Source organism: Nannospalax galili, unplaced genomic scaffold, assembly GCF_000622305.1.
Source record: "Nannospalax galili isolate Female #2095 unplaced genomic scaffold, S.galili_v1.0 scaffold769, whole genome shotgun sequence".
NCBI classification, from domain to species: domain Eukaryota; kingdom Metazoa; phylum Chordata; class Mammalia; order Rodentia; family Spalacidae; genus Nannospalax; species Nannospalax galili.
Window position 1 is genome coordinate 1,710,293 of NW_008360306.1, and position 12,408 is coordinate 1,722,700.

General features: G+C 40.2%; 1 non-coding gene across 1 annotated transcript; it reads right to left on the reverse strand.

Annotated features, from left to right (window-relative positions):
* Positions 1-1,564: 1,564 nt before the first annotated feature.
* LOC115068665 lies at positions 1,565-1,690 on the reverse strand. Its single transcript, XR_003847994.1, has one exon. It is a non-coding gene; the product is annotated as a small nucleolar RNA SNORA40 (small nucleolar RNA).
* Positions 1,691-12,408: the final 10,718 nt, after the last annotated feature.

Here is a 12,408-nt window from a genome sequence, read left to right on the forward strand (position 1 = left end):
GGTTCCAAACTTGAAGAGTGTTTCCATTCCATTTCTGATAGTGCCACTAGGAGAGGGATAATACCGGCTTGGACCACCTTCTGCCGCTAGAGAAGGGCCAGGCGCGCTGGGGTTTGGGTAGCCCTGCTGCTGAGTAGAGGCCAGGCGACTCGACCTGATTCTCCTCCTGCTGAAGGATGAAGGGCTAGGAGATGCCTGGCCTCAGTTATCTTGCTACTGAGTAGATGACCAGAAATCACCAGCAAAAGGTGGTTCTTTACAACTGGTTTGGAGGATAAGAGTGATCGGTGTCCCAGTTTATCAGGGTGGATGAAGGGGCACCTGTTGCCTCCTGATGTGGAGCAGGGATGGGTCAGATGGCCCAGAGTCTATCATTGCCATAGGAACATGAATCTCTCTCGCACACATACCCTTGACCCTTTCCTTTTCCAAAACAATAGACCAGAGAGTGGGGCTTTTGGTCTTTTTCATTCCCAGACTGGAACATAAAGGGGATGATGCAAAACTCTAGGACACTCACCCCAGTGTCTCTCTGGTCCCCAGGCAGCCAGCCTCTTTCTGCTGTTGAGAACCATCATATGACTGTCTATTGAATTCCTTCCAGGATAATCAGTTGCATTTAGAACCAGAGGAATGAGTGACATAAACCATCTCATCTTGAACCAGAAACCTGTGTAGACTTTAAAAGATTATTACATTTGTGTGTGTGTGTGTGTGTGTGTGTGTGTGTGTGTGTACACGCACATGCATCCCATGGTCTGGGTGTGGAAGTCAGAACAACTTTAGAAGTCAGTTCTTTTCTTCTATTATGTGAGTCCTGGGGATTGAACTCAGGTCATCAGGCTTGGCAGCACATACCTATACCCTCTGAGCCACCTTGATGTCCCCACTATGTGAACTTTGAAAGCAGGGCAATATTGATTAATTAACACTAAACAGTACTGAATATAACAGGGGTTCTGATGGTGTATCTGTTAGTTCATGACCTTGTGGAATTTATTTCAATCATCATTATGAATGTCTTCTAACTAAAGAACTGTGTTAAAATAAATACATACAAAAGGAAATTTAAAGAGTGCAATTTGGATCTGCTTTGCTTAAAAACAATACAGCACAGAAAATGGTGAGTTCACAAACATTCTTTCTTATTTATCTATGTATTTTATTGGTTACTTTACTGGCAAGTACTGGCTCTATGCAGAAGAATTCTGTATTTTTAGCCCATAAACTTTTATTTAAGGGATTTCATGTGTGATTCCTTCATGTCCACATCAAAGTTCTCCCTCTGAGGTCTTTGGTCAATTCTTGAAACAGTTTACTTTAGGAATTACTTTAGGATAGATCTGCTTCTCAATTGCTGACACTCTACTCTCTTAACAAGGAGGAATTCAGAACATACTGATTCCTAGGCCATTGCTCAGGAATACAATGGTCAATACTAGGGTATGCCAATGCTCCATTGAAACAAACATTCATTCACAGTAAGACGGGTACCTTCAACTCCAGATCTCATGCTCAAGACAAGTCTCTCATCAGCACCACTACTTTGAGTTGTCTTGTGAATCATATTCCTTTTTGCATGCATCAGAACTCATACTGCACAGTGAATTCTGGTTTGCAAAAGAGGATTTATTTTTGCACTTGTCTTTCATGCCTGTGTCCACCAGCTAATACACAGACACAAAGTGCTAGTAATCCTTCTTGAACGTAAAAAAAAAAAAAAGTTTATTTTTATTTTGTGTGTATGGGTGTTTTGCCTGCATGTGTAATGCCCACAGAGGTCAGAAGAGGCCATTGGATCCCCTGGAACTGAAGTTTTGGACAGTTGATAGCTGCCATGTGGGTGATGGGACCTGAAACCAGGTCCTCTGCAGGAGCAGCCAGTGTTCTTAACTGCTGAGCCATCTCTCCAACCCCCTTTTTGAACCTAAAAAAATATACTTTGGGCGCTAGAGAAATGGTTCAGTGGTTAAGAGTACATACTGCTCTTCCAGAGAACCTGAGTTCAATTCCCAGCACTGATGTCAGACAGCTCACAGCAGCCTATAACACACACACTGGATTCACATGCATACCACACACATACACATGATTAAAAATTAATAAAAATATTTAAAATTTGGGGCTGGAGAGATGGCTCAGTGGTTAAGAACACTGGTTGTTCTTGCAGAAGACCCAGGTTTGAATCCCAGCACCCATGTGACAGCTAACAACTATCTGTAACCCCAGTTCCAGGGGATCCGACGGCCTCTTCTGTCCTCCACGGGCATTGCATGACATGGGTGCACTAACCTACATGCAGGCAATACACTCATACACACAAAATAAAAATAATAAATAAATTTTTTTTAAATATTTAAAATTTATTTTTGAGAGGGGGGGGTCTTGCTAAGTTACTAAGGCTGGCCTTGAAATGTAATTCCTCTGCTGCAGCTTCCTGAGTAGCTGGGCTTGCCAGCCTCGCCATCAGGCCCAGCTCACATTTTTCTCCAGTTTTTATTAAAATAGACAAGAGTCCCTGCAGTTCTTCAACCTTTCTCTTCTAGTTGACCTGGAACAGGCTGGCCAGGATGGTGGATTTCCCTGGAGGATTCCCCTACCCCACAGGGTCATTTCTCACATCCAGACAGAGTGGGAGCTTTGGTTGTTACTTACATAATCTGGAAGTCTGTAATATCAGCTCACTTCTCAATATATCTTAGTTTTACAAAATCAGAGTTTGAGTTGAAGAATTTTTATTTTAGTTTCTCCAGTTGTATGGATTAGTTCAAATGAGAATTTAGTCTACTTTCGAGTGATTTCAAATGGTTAATGTAAATAAAGGAACTACTTTAAGTCAATTGCATGCTTGAATTATCCCACCTCCCCATACAATTATGTAAGAGTCTGTGCATTCAGTTCTGCTTTTGGAAAATTATATCATCCAGTTAGAGATGGCAAACTGAGCAGGGGCAGGGTGGTGCTGCAGTGCATCCAAGGAAATAGTGCCCAAGAAAACTGTTGGGCCTACGCTGCTCTGACTGTAGTTGAACACCAGAATTTTGTTTGTTTGTTTGTCGGGGGGTCTTTTTGGGACAGAATCTCCTTGTAACCCCAGCTGGCCTGGAACTCACTATGTAGACCAGGGTGGCCTTGAACTCACAGAGATCCAACTGCCTCTGCCTCCCTAGTGTTGGGATCACAGGCATGTGCCACCACACCTGGCTTGTTTTTGAGACAGACTCTATGTAGTCCAGACTGACCTCCCAGCTCACAGAGATCCACCTGCCTCTTCCTCCTGAGTGTTGGGATCAAAGGAGTGAACTGCCAAACCCAGATTATAGAACAGGTTTATGAGTAGAAAACAGAAAGTGGGATGAGAAACAGTATCTGAGAAAAGCCAGTGTTGTTTGTAACCAGGGTGCAGGCAATAGAGCTGTGCAACAGAAGGCTGCACCCTGTCAGTGGATAGAGAGAAAAAGTAAGAAAGACTATGGTTCTTCAGGAATAAACAGCAAAAACACTAATGAGTCACTTTGCACTGTAGTAATCAGACTTCACCTTCACTGGTTTCAAAATGCCTTAATTTACTAATAACACTTTATATTTTATAGCAATTTATTTTATTTTATTTTGTTTTCTGGTGCTGAGGATCTAACCCAGGGCCTTGTATATAACTAGGGAAGTAGAAGCACTCCATCTCTGAGTCTCAGCCCTCTAAGCCTTACAGCAGTTTATAAAGTACTTTATGAACATTTGGGCTTGAGCCAGGCATGGTAGAACACACATTTAATCCCAGCACCGGAGAAACAGAGACAGGCAGATTTCTGTGAGATCTAGGCTAGCTTGGTCTATATGGCGAGTTCTAGCTGGCTGGAGCTACAGGGAGACCCTGTCTCAATCAATCAATCAATCAGTCAATCAATTTTATTACCATCGCAAGTGGTGAATGCTATTCCAGAGTCTTCCTCACTCTGATATAAACGGAGGCTCAGCCCTTGGAGGATCGTAACTCTGTAGGACTTGTTTTTCTCTTGACTGGTTTTGGTGGGTGTCAGTTAAGCATAGATAATTTCAACTCCATCTTCTTATTCTTCATACCCAAGGAAACAGGCATCTCACATTTGCACAAGGTTCAAGGCTGCTCCCGACTTAGGAAGATAAATGGATGCTGTCAGTCAAAGGCTTCTGAGTCATGGGCCTTCTTCAGAGCTCACTGTCCCTCTTTCTGGCTCTTCCTTCTTACCTTATTTTTTTTTTCCTCTTATCTTTTCCCCCCTATTTTCCTATTTGAACTTTTTGTATCGTTTCTATTTCCTCTTTTTAGATTATTATAAATCAAGCTGTTAAAGCTGAGTGAGTGACCATCCACTTTTTAATCCAGCGGGGCTGCTGGCAGTGCTTCCCCTTTGTGAGTTTCCTCTTTGCCCAGCTATCAGCTGGGCCCAGACAGAACATACACGTACACCATGTCTTAGCTATCTGGAGAAGGCTGGGAGTCTGAGTTATGGCAGTGCAGCTTGAGTCAAGAATCTTAAAAAAAGCACAAAGCTACTTTGACACATTTGTTATTTTTTTAACTAATACGTAAGATGTAAAAGCTATACATATTATACATATTATTAGGATGCCATGCAGTAAAATTTCATTTAGGTATTTTTTTTTAAGACAGGTTCTCCCTATAGCCCCAACTGGCCTAGAATTTGTTATGTAGACCAGGTTGGCCTTGATCTTACAGAGATCCACCCACCTCTGCTTCTCATTAAAGAATAGAGCACTGCCAAACCCAGCGGAAAATTCATTTACAAATGAATTTTCCTACCATGAGTACATCTATTTACATTTAGATGCATTAAAAGTACAATTTTTCACTGGGCATGGTGGTGCACGCCTTTAATCCCAGCACTTGGGAGGCAGAGGCAGGCGGATCTTTGTGAGTTCGAGGCCAGCCTGGTCTACATAGTGAGTTCCAGGACAGCTGGGGCTACAAGGAGACCATCTCAAAAAAGAAAAAAAAAAAAAAAAAAGTACAATTTTTCTTCGTAGATAAAAAAGGAAGATAAAATCTTAGCAAGTATCCCCATCCTAGTACCAGTTAAGCAAACCACTATGAAGCAATTTTATCTGTTGTTCATGTGAGTGTACACTAGGCTTATTTTTCTCGTCAGTCATTTTGACTTTTTATGACTGAAGATTTCTCTTTATTTTGTTTCTCCGGATATCTCTACGTAAAAGTAATTTGTGGGAGGGGAAAAAAAGGGGAAGATAGGAAATGAGAGGCCAGACTTTATTTCAGGACTTCTGTCCTTATTTTCATTGAAAAACATTGATGTGTTTGTCTCATAAAATATAAAAGATAACCAAATGTTTTTCTGTATTGTTGACCCAGAGTTGTGCCATAGTGGCAGTTACTGATAAAATGTATTGTATTCTTCTGTCTTTATTTGAGAGAGTTAAAAGGCAAATAACTTATTGGTCTGCCTTATGTTTCTGGTCAGCCACAAGCAAGAATTCCATTTTTAATTCACTGCAGAAGTGACTAAGGCAAATATTTATGCAAATCTTGGTTCTTTTTTTTTTAGCCAGTATCGCCTCAGAGAACCCGTCATGACCCATATAGGAAATATCACAGTAAGAGAGTATTTGTTTTCCCGTGTTCCTTGGTTTTAATTTTGCTTTGCAGAAGTTGTTTGAATTACTTTCCATTGTGATAGGGCAGAGAGAATGGTCCTCCTAGAGAAGGCTGAGTTCAACGGATAGAATCTCTCACCCACTTAAGAGTCTTACCCCTTCCCCCTCGTACAGAGCAACTCAAATATGATGCTCCTGCAGCTCGTGACCGTCAGGAAAAGCTGAACTTTAATTTTCTAATAAGGGAATTTAGAAGTTGGGAATGTAGCTCAGTGGTAGAGTGCTTGCCTGCCATGCACAAGGTCTTGGGTTCCATCCCCAGCACCATCAAAAAGTAAAATAAAACCAAAGCAGTAAGTGAATTTCTTTCATTTATTTTTCCTAATTACACTCTGAAATGATGGATTTTTTTTTGACATTTTACTGTATTTTAAAAGTTCCAGGATCAATCTGAATTCCTTTGTAATCTGGGTCTCCAGACCCAGAATCTTGGTAATCTCCATGTTAACTCCAGAGACTGGAACCCAAATTCCACTGAACAAACCTCCATCCCTAGGGGAGACAAACCTCTCTTCTCTCAGAAAATATCACATACTGTTGAAAGCAAGTTCCAAATTCCACATAGGGATACTCTGTTACCAGGCTGTTAGCTGTGTTGATGAACATGAATTCTGTGTCCAGCCTTCGGAGCTGCCCCTCCTCCAGTACTTTTGGGTTTCTCTGGTACTCCCTCACTTCCTTCCCTTAATCATGGAGCTAATAAACACCCTTTGGCTGAGCTACCCTGCTCTGTCACCACCTGTGTCTCGGGCATGCTTCTTCGCGTCATAAAATTTGAGGACAAGACCCTAACATGTTCTTGATGACATCTTTGCTACTTGGCATGAAGCCTGGCATATAATGGGTAATAAATATTTTCAGAAGGAGTGGATAAAATTACAGGGAAAGTCACTTAATTTCATATTTCTTTCAGACTTTAAAACCACTCTATATCCTATATGCTAAAATATCCACTTGTCACTTGTTACCTTGATTAACACTATACTTCTTTTTATACAAGGGAAAAGTTTCTGTGATTTGGTTATATCTTAAATTGACAATGAGCAGAATGGATTCTTTAGTGAAAGACCTCTGCTTCCCTTTGAATAAAAAAATTGTAACTTACCTACCCAAGAGGAAATAATTAGCATATTAATCATTAATGTGAATTTCTGGAATAGCTGGATTTTTAAATTTTTATTCTTGTTTGTTTTTGTTTCTGAGACAGGGTCTTGCTATATAGCCCAGACTAGCCTTAAATACATAATACCCCTGCCCAAGCCCACTAGGTGTGTACCACATGCAATTATTTTAATGTATTTTTATTATTTGTGTGTATGAGTGTGGGGGTCAGAGGACAACCTTTAGGAGTGAGTTCTGTCCTTTCACCTTGTTAAGGGAGGATTTCTTTTTTTCTGCCACTCTGAGTGCTCCAGACTGCCTAGTCCACATGCCCCTGGGAGAGTCTCCTGTCTCTGCCTCCCATCTCACCATAATAGTGCTGAAATTTCAGACGTGTGCCATCACATCTAGGTTATTACATGGGTTCCAGGGATAGAACTCAGGCTGTCAGACTTATGCAGCAAGAACCTTTGCCCACTGAACCATCTCGCTGTCCCAGTGACTATTTTATATGTGTGTATGTTTGCTTGTTTTTTAATAGTAAAGTTTACTTTGTTGTTCTCTAGTTGTGGAGCTCTGAACCCCAGTGGGATGTTGAGTCATGTGCTGTACCCCATGAAACTGGGGAGTAGAGTACTGCACTGATTAATGTGTGGTTCTTCTGTATATTAAAGCTCCCTGAAAGTAGGATTCATGCCTCTCGTATTGTGCTTGACACCCAGCATAAACTCTGGCTATTTTTGGAGGTCAATAAGTTTATGTTAAGCATTAAATACCATAGGAAGGATTTTCATTCAGCATGTGCACTGTGTGAGATAGAATGTGTATACACAGTCACTTTGCTGTTTGGGAGTTTCCATCTAAATACAACATACTTTCTGAAACTAAGCAAAAAGGTCTTATTGGGATTAGGAAGAATACAGCTTTGGGGTCAGTTTTGTATGAGTGCAACCCTTTCAGTCTAAGTGGGTCTAAAATGAACCATCCAGAGCAAATGGACTTGTCAACTTTTATCTGCTAAAAAATAAGTGTCTTGGGCTCTGAGTAGGCCTTTCCTAAGGAAGGCACACATGGAAACATTAAGTGCCTGGGGCTCACTTGTAAGCACCACGTTTTTAGGATTTTTATAGAAGTTCCTCTTCTTCCAGAAAGGAAATACAAGTTTGAAAACAGTCTCCAAGGACTTGATATTGAATAAACTTAACTCTCTCTAGCATGGATCTATTTCAGTGTTTTTGGCAAACAATCAAAACAGTGACACAGAGCATTTACATAAATGTTTGAAGGAACATTTTCCTTCAATGTTATTATTTCTCAACATATGAAAGTATTTTCCTTTCCAAGTGACACATACTTACATTACTGAAACAAGTGGTTCAAACTTCAGGCTTCAACTTTCATGCCATGATTAGAGTTAAGAAATGAATCTTTTTCTAGCCCTGGTTCTAATGTTTTTAGAACCTTGGCTTCTTTCCCTGTGAAGTCTGGACCATAGTGCCTAGTCTTGGGACCCTTCTGGGAATTAATTGGTATGATGCACATAAAACCTCTAAGACAAAGTCAGTGAGCTGTGGAAGATAGTGACAGGGTGCGGTCAGCAAAGGCTTTTATGATTAAAACCAGATGCAAGATCGGGTTGAGTATTTTGCTTGCTTGCTTACATTTAATCACTCTGATCCCAAATTAGCCCAAATATGTCTTTTACATAAGAGATACTGATCTAGTTTGTTATTTGACTTTGTAGTGCTGGGGTTAAACCCAGGGCCTCCTGCTTGGTAGGCAAGTACTCTACCATTGTGCCTCACCCCAGCCCCTTCCATAAGAAACCTGTTTCAGGACTGTTTCAGAGCAACCATGCAGCTATCAATTTAGATTGAGGGTTTTAAGAAAAACTTTATTTTTTTAAATATTAATTTATTATTCTTATTTTATGAGTGTATTGCTTGCATGTGTATAAGTACACCCATGTTGTACAATGCCTGCAGAAGTCAAAAGAGGGCATTGATCCCCTGAAACTGGAATTACGGGTGGTTGTTAACTGTCATGTGGGTGCTGGGAATCAAATCTAGGTCCTCTGCAAGAGCAGTCAGTGCTCTTAACCACTGAACCATCTCTCCAGTCCCTAGACTGAGTTTTGATGGTATATGTCAACAAGTCTCAAATCAATATTATAGATTGTTATCTGTATATTTATACATATTTTTTTTTGTCTTTTTGAGACAGGGTCTCCCTGTAGCCCCAGCTGTCCTGGAACTCACTATGTAGACCAGGCTGGCCTTGAACTCACAGAGATCCGCCTGCCTCTGCCTCCCCAGTGCTGGGATTAAAGGTGTGTGCCACCAGGCCCAGCTTTATATTTATACATTTTTAAATATTTTATTTTATTTTTATTTGTCTGTGCATGTGCACATATATGTGCCCATAGAGGCCAGAAGAGGGCATCAGATCCCTTGGAGCTGGAGTTACAGGCCGTTGTGAGCTTTCTGAAGTGGGTGCTGAGAATTGAACTCTGAATGAATAACAAAAGCTTTTAAGCTCTAAGCCATGTCTCCAGCTCCATCATATTCATTTATGAACATTTCTTGAATACACAGTAGTTTCTTAACTATTAATTACCTTTAAGAATGGGAATAAGGAGTTCAAATGGGGGGATTTCTGTACCTCGTTATGAAGCCAGAGTATTGTTGAACACATAATTTGCTTTCATAACAAAATGAGAAACCACTAGAATGTTTTAGCAATGGGAATAGTGGAGCTTGTAAGTAAAATTAATAAACTACCTACTATGTTGGCAAAATCCAAGAATAAGTATTTTTATCCATTTTTATCATAGGGTAGGAACTATATCCATGAATATAATGGTGAAATAGAGATTGCTATAATTGATTAATGTAAAGTAATTAACATTGCTAGGTAACATTAAAAATGTGTCTTTAATAGTTTTGAATTTGGAATACAGCCAGCCTTTCATATCCACAGATTCTAAATCTGTGGACTCAATCAGCTGTAGAGCAAAACAGTTTAGAACTTGCAGATTTGGGGCCCCCTGAAAGGAACTGGAATAGCCACAGATTTGGATACATAAAGGCGGTGGCAGCCCTGGAATGAATCTCCTGGGGGGTCTCTGGGGAGGGTGCAGTTTCCTTTCTGTGAAAATGGTGAACAGCACAGAAGAGCTGCCAATGGCCTTCTTCCCTGTGCCACCACCACTGAGGTTTGTCTCTAGTGACTGTGTTTTCTATGAACTCTGTCTTTGGGAGTCCATCAGCCTATACACATGGTTCTTCCCATGTTTTTGCCCCTTGTCAAAGTTTGACGCTAAACCCGCCCTCTACCGCTGAGGAGCTACAGCCTCTCCTCACATGGCAGCTCTTCAGATGGTCTTGTGCTATGTGGGCTGCTCTGAAACATGCTCCCCCCCCGACTTAATATATATAACATCCTCCCAGATAGACCTTGTTCGTCTGTTTGTTTTGAGGCAGTGTCTTACCCTCTAGCCCAAGCTGACCTGAAATTCACTGTGTAGTCCAGACAGACCTTGAACTTGTGGCAATCCTCTTGTCTCAGGCCTCTGGAGTGCTGAGATAGTTGTTTTATAACCTCTAAATTGTTGTACCATCCCAGTAATCAGTGTTATTGAAAGTTCAAGGTGTTGACATCACCTTGCTGTGTGACACATCCCATGCATACACCTCTCCCTTCTCCTGTACTTCAGCCGAACAAGTGCCCAGAAGTAGGAGTTGTCCAGTGGAAAGCCATCTCCACTTTGTTTTGTTTTTTTACTTTATTTATTTTTACCATTCTAAGGAATGAAGATTGTTTTTGATTGATAAATTCTATATTTTGGATGCTGGTTATTTGTAGGTTGAAGCCAACATTTCCCCACTGTATCTTTCTATCTTGTATTAGTATTTTATGCCAAAGAGTCATTAATTTGTGTAGTGTTATTTGTATCAGGATTATATATTTCTATATAAACTATAGGAAAAAGTAGATAATTTTCTTCAGTGTTTCCAATCCAAAGTGGCTGTCCCCTGCCTCCCATCCCCACTCATACCCCAGTCCCTGCTTCCCGGTGGCAACATCTTTAAGGTTTATGGATGTCCTTTCTGTCTCTTTCCTCCATATTTCTGAATAGCATGTTTATACTGCAATCGAAATATTTCAGTTTTAGATGACAGGTGAGAATTTAGCTTTCGTACACACATTCATGTTCTGCTCATCTTCCAGATATGGCTCTAATCATAATTTCTGGTTAGCTCAACTGACAACATTTATATTATGATGATACATCTGGGATTCACAGCTATGACTTTTAATAGACTCTGATTAAATTTTCTTTCTCTCTGTGACATTTTGTTTGCCCTAGAGTAAATAATTGTTTCATTTCTTCTGTTAATTCATGTAATTCATTCTCATATTCTCTTCCACAATCATAAATATCCCCTCAATATGTTCAGGTCTACAGCATAATCTCTCTGTTTCATCTTTTTCTTGAAATCTCACTATGTGTCTTCCTGCTGCAAACCACCATGAGACACCACCTCATATACAAACCCACATGCAGTTATGTGCATATCATGCCTTAAATGAAAATAGGACTTACTTAGATCTACTGTTTTATAACATGCTTTTAAAAACTCAATATACTTAGGTACATACACTTTTTTTTTTCTTTAACGAGGTCTTACTGTGTTACCAGAATAACCTCAAACTCTTCCGTTCATCAGTCCTCCTGCTCGGCCTCCCGAGTAGCTGGAACCACAGATGCATGCCACGTAGTCTAGTTCCCATTGCACTTTGTACCTACATTAAAGTGTACCTCACTTTGTACCTCTGTGGCAGGTATTATTATGATTATTTCTTTTTGACATCATCCTAGAAGTTTAAATCATTGTGCAGCAAAATTAATAAGTTTATATAGGTTTCTATGTTCTGTGTCATATGTAAAATCTGAGATCATAAAAATATTTCCCCATATTTGTACTGGTTAACCAGTTTTAATTTTTCTATGTAAAACTTTAAATTGTTTTGGCATAAAGAATGAGATGTAGAAGCTTCTCCTGTGTCACTTTGAATGACCGGCTCTTACGTCACTTTACTGAATGGGTAATTCATCCTCTTAGACTGACTTGAACTGTCACCAGGGTCTTACATTACATACCCATCCGTATTTGGTTCCATTTCTGAGAACCCCACTCTCTTTCACTGATCTTTCTGTCTGTTATAGTCCCAGATCTCACCGCTGATTTGCTTTAGTTTTAAATTTATTTTTTAATTTAAAAACATTTTATTACATTTTATTTATTGATTTGCTCAAGTGTGTGCATGTGTGTGTGTGTGTGTGTGTGTGTGTGTATGTACACATGCCATAACATACGTGGATGTCAGAGTCTGTTCTCTCTCTCCAACATATGGCGCCTGGAGATCAAACTCAGACTGTCAACACTAGCCCCAAGTGCCCTCACTTGCTCAGTCATCTCGCCAGTCCTGTCCTGGGGTTGTTTAGTTTGATGGTTTTGTTTGTTTCTGGTTTTACAATGCTGTAGATCAAACCCAGGGTCTAGCACATGCTAGACAAGTTCTGTACCACAGAACTACTTCCTCAGCCCTTGTTTGTTCATTCAATTATTACTA